This window comes from Monopterus albus, unplaced genomic scaffold (assembly GCF_001952655.1).
Source record: "Monopterus albus unplaced genomic scaffold, M_albus_1.0 scaffold800.1, whole genome shotgun sequence".
NCBI lineage: Eukaryota > Metazoa > Chordata > Actinopteri > Synbranchiformes > Synbranchidae > Monopterus > Monopterus albus.
In genome coordinates this window covers 10813-18377 of record NW_018128680.1, presented here as the reverse complement: position 1 = coordinate 18377, position 7565 = coordinate 10813, and positions in this window count along the sequence as shown.

The window sequence follows — 7565 nt, the reverse complement described above, 5'->3', positions numbered from 1 at the left end:
TGTTTGGTGAGCAAAGCCAGACTGAGATAGTCAGAATAGGATCATGACTTTCCTGAAGAGACCAAAGCTGATTCACCTAAACACATTCAGCATCCTGGAACAAGACAGTGGTCTTGAGTACCAGCTTCCTCCACATCAGAGGTGTGCATGCCACCTGTTAAATTTAGTCAGCATAACAGATGCTGCCTTGGCAGAAAAGAATAATGACACATACAAACGGCTATCACGTGCAGCCTTTGGGAAATGCCAAGCAATGTCAAAACAAGTCAGGTCGGTCATACATGGCTGCAGAAATTGTTGAAGAGGGTGGGAAGAGTGGGGTGGAGTGTTGATTGTCAACCCTGCAGTAGAACACATTCAGGTTGTATAGAAAGAAATTCTTGGTAAAATTATATAGTGCTATGTTATGTATTTGCAAAACTGTTCAAATAATTGTTTAATCTGTTTGACCTTTGGAAAGACTTGACCTGTGCCCATGAACTGCTTGTGAGTAGGTGCAGAGAGAGACTCACAACAACAGGAAGTGCGCGCAGGCAGAATGAGATGACAGGGCTGTCTGCAACAAGGGATGTAAGTGGGTAAAAGGTCTTATTGTTAACATTTACCAATAATATATGAAATGCTTGGCCTTCTATAATCAATATTATAATCTGCATTAGCAAATATATTTACATGATTATTTTAGTATCATATGCATTATAATAGTATTATATGCCTTATAATCTACTTTTGTGTTAACCATTTCATTTGCATTAATGTTTATCCTTCCCATCACTGCCATCATCATTCTGTATATGAGAGTGTTTGTGGTGGCTGTGTCTCAGGCCCGTGCCATGCGCTCCCACATTGCAGCTGTCACACTGCAGTGTTCAGTGACTGTAACTGCTAAGAAATCAGAGATGAAAGCAGCCAGGACTCTTGGTGTCCTTGTTGCTGTATTTCTCATATGTTACTGTCCATTTTATTGTGTCACTCTCTCTGGTTATGACCTCATTATGGGTTCATCGATTAACACCTTTATTATGTTTCTGGTATATTTTAACTCCTGTCTAAACCCTGTGGTCTACTCCCTTTTCTACCCCTGGTTTAGAAAATCTGTTAAACTCATTGTTACACTTGAGATACTGCAGCCTAACTCCTGTGAGGCCAACGTACTGTAGAGAGAAACTGGAGAGATTGAGAAGAGACACATGACCTTTTCTGTAAAAGGACAAATGTGTATTTATGTGCTGCTGTTCAGTCACTGAAGTGAACAAGATTCTGTCAAGTTAAACTAAAAATGTTTGTTTTTCATATCTTCTCTGAATTTATGCTATACAATATACGATTGTTTTCTGTCTGTGTATGTTCCAGCTTTCTTAATCACATGTAAGAACTCAAGCACACAGTCCTCCACTGATACATTTTGCAATCTTTGCAAAGTGTCTGTGTGTTTGCCATAGGTTTGCATGTTCAATATTCAGTCTATTTTTTAATTTAGCAATCACCAGTATAATATAATGGTATGGTTATATAATAAAATTGTATAAAAATAATAGAAATATAATGAGCACTACACTTAAGTTTTTTTTTTTACTGTAATTATTTTAAATGTGTATTTTCTAATGGTTTGATGTAAATGAAGTCTAACATAGCCAGAATTTACTCTACATTTGTCATATTTTCTGTAATTTACATGATCACTTTATTATGATTTATATCAAGGCTGTCAAAGTTAACACAATAATAATGCATTAATGCAAAAATTTATAAATCTTTTGATGTGCAATTAATGCACCCAGATTCTATGATTATGACCCTTGGCCTGCCCCATGGTTTGGGAAATCAGGAAGTGATTCAGCAGCAGAAAAAAGCATTCATGGGCAAAGAAAATGGACGTTTGAATGGCAAGTTCATTTTAAAAGTCCTGTCACATGGTTTTCTCGACAAGACCAAGGTTATTTGTATTTACTGTCAATTTGAACTGAGTTACCACCGTAGTATTGTGTGTCAAGTCTCAAATACTACATGCTGGCCAGGCACACGGTTGACCACAAAAGCAGACCATGCTGGATAGTTTGCAAGGAATACTTTACACCCGGGCAACTCCACAAACAACTAACTTTCAACGGCGATAGGCAAACAGGTGGCTACAGCTTGCAGGCCGATTAACATTATGGAGGACGTGGGTCTGCTTGAAATAAACTGCATTTTATCCAAAGACTGCACATATGAACTGCCTTCGAGAGTGACCAACCAAAATACGAGTTGTACGAGGACAAGAAAGCATAAGTGGAGGAGGCGTTGGGACAGATAAACATGGTTGCACTCATCGGAGATGACTGGACTTCTCTCTGTAATCAGTTACCTCAGGGTCCTTTAAGGTACATTTAGAGCCAGTCGTGCCAAATCCTGTGAGGCTGAGTGAGGCTGACTGAGGCTGAGGAAGTGAGTGAACAACGATATACAGTACACCTGAGAGGCACATGTTACATAGACTACATGGTGCTCTTTCATATTTTTTGTGTACAATGGAAAATTGGGTGATAAATAATCAGTATTGGAAGAAGTACTCAGACCCTTTACTTAAGTAAAAGTAGCAATACAACAGTGTAAAAATACTCCTAAATTTCCTGGTGTGTGCCTGACCCTCACTGACCCAGGACAGGTTCCACAAGAATATTCAATGAATAGATACCTCAAAATTGTACTTAAGTACAGTACTTGAGTAAATTTACTTAGTTACTTTCCACCACTGTTTACAACAGATAAAAAACTACAAATAATTTGCAATTAATTGTGAGTTAACTATGGACAATTGTGATTAAATATTGTAATCAACTTACAGCACTAATGTATATAAATGCAGAAATGTGATAATGAAATGTTCTGAGATAGCAGGTAAGTCAAATAAAACTCACTGATTTATCAGACCTAACCTTAATGTCCCTTTCTTATATTTTCCAAAGTAAGCTATTTAAAAAAAATACAGAAAACAGCTGTAAGGTGTGTGTACATATTGTGCAAAAATACAGCAGTTTGACCTAAATGCAGAACACTGTATTTATACAGGATATAATTATTTGTTTTTTACATTAATGATAAAAGTAAGTTTTATTTTCTTTTATACAACTATGTAAGATATGTTTCATACTAAATGAAAATAAGAAATCACGATCAGATTAGAAATAATTAGGGGTCAGAGTTAACAGAACACACTACAATGGAGTATTAGAGCTACAGTGAGAAATGGTGAAATACAGTGGTCTTCATCCCCAAATACACGTCAGGCAAAACTATCTGCAGAAAATATAATAAAGACAGTGCCAGGGCCCACTAGGTTGGCAGTGACTCGTGTGACAGACATCAAGTCAGCGTTCGAGCTGGTCATGCCCAGCTGACCACTGGTCATCTTTTACAACATGATCGATGTATCAGCCTACAATGCATTTGTTATTTGCATGGTGATCTTTTCTGAGTGGAATGTATCAAAGCTGTACAAGAGGCGCGCCTTCCTTGAAGAGCTGGGGAAGGCACTTGTGGTACCACATATACAAAGGCGGCAGCACATACGAAGGACCCCAGCCACTGCAGCTACAGTAACAGAGATCCAGGAGAGGACTTCACCTAGTACACCAGTACATGAGGTAAGTCAGGTATATAGCTGTGTGAGACCATGTTGTGTGTGTCTTGGGAACAGCAAAAAACATAGTAATCATCCTCTTCTTTCTAGGTTGCTGCTGGGGGGAAAAAGGAAGAGGAAGAGGTGCCAGGTCTGCAAGCCATCTGATGATGTCAAGACGAGCATGGCCTGTGTGAAGTGGAGACTCACAGACACACATACACGTGTTCATATTGCTAATCTTTATGTTGTTGTTTTGTTAATTTGTTCATTTATGGTTCAAAAACTGCTTAAATAAAGATTACTTTCAATACAAATCCTCATGGCTCATTTGTCTTGATTTTAAGTCAGTGGGTCAATTTTACCCTGAATAGAAGAGGTGCCCCATGTTAATTTATTATCACTCCATAAAAAGAAAAAAATTTCAAAATGTTAGATAAAAAATGTTTCAAAATCTAATGTTATGTAAAACTATTGTATTTTATATGTAGGCCTTTCCAATGTACATTAAAAAGTTTTAACTTGCATTTTTATGAAAAACGAGTTAATTATCCTCATTAAACAATGATTTGTGAGAGGTAAAGAACACCATTGCACTAAATATTGATTGAAATGGTTAGTAATGAAGTTACTAATGAGATTGAGATATAAACAGTTTATTGGGATTTTTTTGGTTTCTGAAACGTTTGGATAATTAAGCATGCCCTGCTGGTTAATCACTGCTGTTCCTGAGAAACAAACATAACAGGAGGGTAAAGGGAAACTTAAGTTAGAGTACAAGTATTTTCACCAGTGAGAAGACTAGTAGGAAAAGGTGTCTCAAATCAGAAACTGTGCTTGAAAGATTTTTTAAACTGTCATACCCCGAGAGTCAAAGAGACCAGGGGTGGAAGATGACTCACAGGCAGGACAACTGGTTGCTGACCTTGGAATGGATTTGACATTGAATAGGGTGGGCACTCTAGTGGAAGCAACAGAATCAAGGGTAGAAGAAAGCTGTAGATATGGTGCAGTGGCTGTAACATCAAACGAGGGCCTTAGAATACAGACGTGGACAAAATTGTTGATACCCTTCCGTTAAAGAAAGAGAAACTCACAATAGTGACTGAAATAACGTGAAACTGACAAAAGTAATACTAAATAAAAAATTTCTGAACATTCACTAATGAAAATCAGTCATTGCTTTTGAATTGTGGTTCAACAGAAGCGTTTTAAAAAACAAACTAATGAAACTGGCCTGGACAAAAATGATGGTACCCCTAGAAAAGATTGAAAATAATTTGACCATGTTAAACTTAAGTGTGTCCAGTAATTAGCATCACAGGTGTTTTCAAATTTGTAATCAGTCAGTCTGCCTATTTAGAGGGTGAAAAGTAATCACTGTGTTGTTTGGTATAATGGTGTGTGCCACACTGAACATGGACCACAGAAAAATTAGGAAAGAGTTGTCAAAGGAGATTAGAAAGAAAATTATAGACAAACATGTTAAAGGTAAAGGCTATAAGACCATCTCCAAGCAGCTTGATATTCCTTTGACTACAGTGGCACATATTTATCAGAAGTTTAAGGTCCATGGGACTGTAGCCAACCGCCCTGGATGTGGCTGCAAGAGGAAAATTGATGACAAATTGAAAAGTATTGCAAAGTATCTTCACTGAAAGTAATACAGTGAAAGTACCTTGAGTGAAATTACTGCAGTGACAGTAACTTAACTGAAAGTACTGTAGCAATAGTACCTTTCAATGAAAGTACTGCAAACAGGACCTTGAATAAAAGTACGGTAGTGATAGTACCTTCAGTGAAAGCACTGTAGTAATAGTACCTTCAGTGAAAGTACTGCAGACAGTGCCTTAAGTTAAAGTACTGTAGTAATAGTACCTTCAGTGAAAGTACTGCAGACAGTACCTTGAGTTAAAGTATGGTAGTGACAGTATCTTCAGTGAAAGTACTGTAGTATCAATATCTAAAGTGAATGTACTGTAGTAATATTACCTTCAGTGAAAGTACTGCAGACAGAATCTTCAGTGAAATTACTGTAGTAATAGTACCTTGAGTGAAAGTACTGCAGACAGTACCTTGAGTGAAAATACTGCAGTGACAGTATCTTCAGTGAAAGTACTGTAGTAACAATATCTAAAGCGAAAGTACTGTAGTAATAGTACCTTCAATGAAAGTACTCCAGACAATACCTTGAGTGAAAGTAGAGCAGTGACAGTATCTTCAGTGAAAGTACTGCAGACAGTACCTTGAGTGAAGGTACTACATTGACAGTATCTTCAGTGAAAGTACTGTAGTAACAATGTCTAAAGTGAAAGTACTGTAGTAATAGTACCTTCACTGAAAGTACTGCAGACAGAAATTTCAGTGAAAGTTCTGTAGTGACAGTACCTTGAGTGAAAGTACTGCTGTGACAGTATCTTGAGTGAAAGTACTGTAGTAATAGTACCATCAGTGAAAATACTGCAAGCAGTACCTTGAGTGAAAGTACTACAGTGACAGTATCTTCAGTGAAAGTACTGTAGTAATAGTATCTTCAGTGAAAGTACTGCAGACAGTATCTTCAGTGAAATTACTGTAGTAATAGTACCTTCACTGAACGTACTACTGCAGACAGTACCTTGAGTGAAAGTACTACATTGACAGTATCTTCAGTGAAAGTACTGCTGTGACAGTATCTTCAGTGAAAGTACTGTAGTAATAGTACCTAGAGTGAAAGTATTGCAGACAGTACCTTGACTGAAAGTACAGCAGTGACAGTATCGTCAGTGAAAGTACGGTAGTAATAGTACCTTCACTGAAAGTATTGCAGATAGTACCTTGAGTGAAAGTACTGCTGTGACAGTATCTTCAAAGTACTGCAGTGACAGTATCTTCAGTGAAAGTACTGTAGTAATAGTATCTTCAGTGAAAGTACTTTAGTAATAGTACCTTCACTGAAACTACTGCAGACAGTATCTTCAGTGAAATTACTGTAGTAATAGTACTGTTCGGTAAAATTATTAACAAAGTCATACTTTAAGGTTGATTCTAACATTTGATTGAATTAAGAACTTAATTAGTAGAAGACTGACAATATGTTTGTTGATTAGTCAACCTGTGTGTTTACTTTGTTTGCGTATGATTATTTTATCATAGTAAGAAAATGAATAGTTAAGATTTAGTTTATAGCACACATACGTTTACCTACTTATATGTCTCAGTTATGTTTATATAGTTGAGTATATCATTCTATGTGTTCACTAAATCACTGGTCAGTATTTACTGTGTCAGTCAACTGGAGCACTGTTTAACATCAACTGGTGGGACTGGTTCACTAAAACACTGAATCTCATTAGGTTTACAGCTTTGACAAGGAGGGTCCACAGACACTTTATTATCTCCACCTGGCTGAAGGAATCAGGGAAATTTGGGGTCATTGGGACACCAAGGGTAATAAACAGAGATTAGACCTAAAACCCAGGAAGAGGAGACAACTTCAAAGGCAGGACCATATACATACACAGATGCAGACAGTACCTTGAGTGAAAGTACTGCAGTTTCAGTATCTTATTGTGAAAAATTATTAACAAAGGCATACTTTAAGGTGGATTCTAACATTTTATGAATTAAAAACTTAATTAGTAGAAGATTAACATTATGCTTGTTGACTAGTCAACCTGTGTTTACTTTGTGTATGGTAATTCTGTCATAGTTAAGATTTAGTTTAGAGCACACATAAGTTCGTTTACTTGGATGTTACAATTATGTTAACATAGTTAGTTGAGTATATCATTCTATGTGTTCACTGAAGTCTTGGCCAGTATTTACTGTGTTAGCCAACTGGGGCACTGTTTAACATCAAGGGAGACTGGTTCACTAAAACACTGAATCACATTAGATTTACAGCTTTAGCAAAGAGGGTCCACAGTTAAGTTATATTACCACCTGGCTGAAGAGGCCAGGGAATTTGGGGTCACTGGGACAC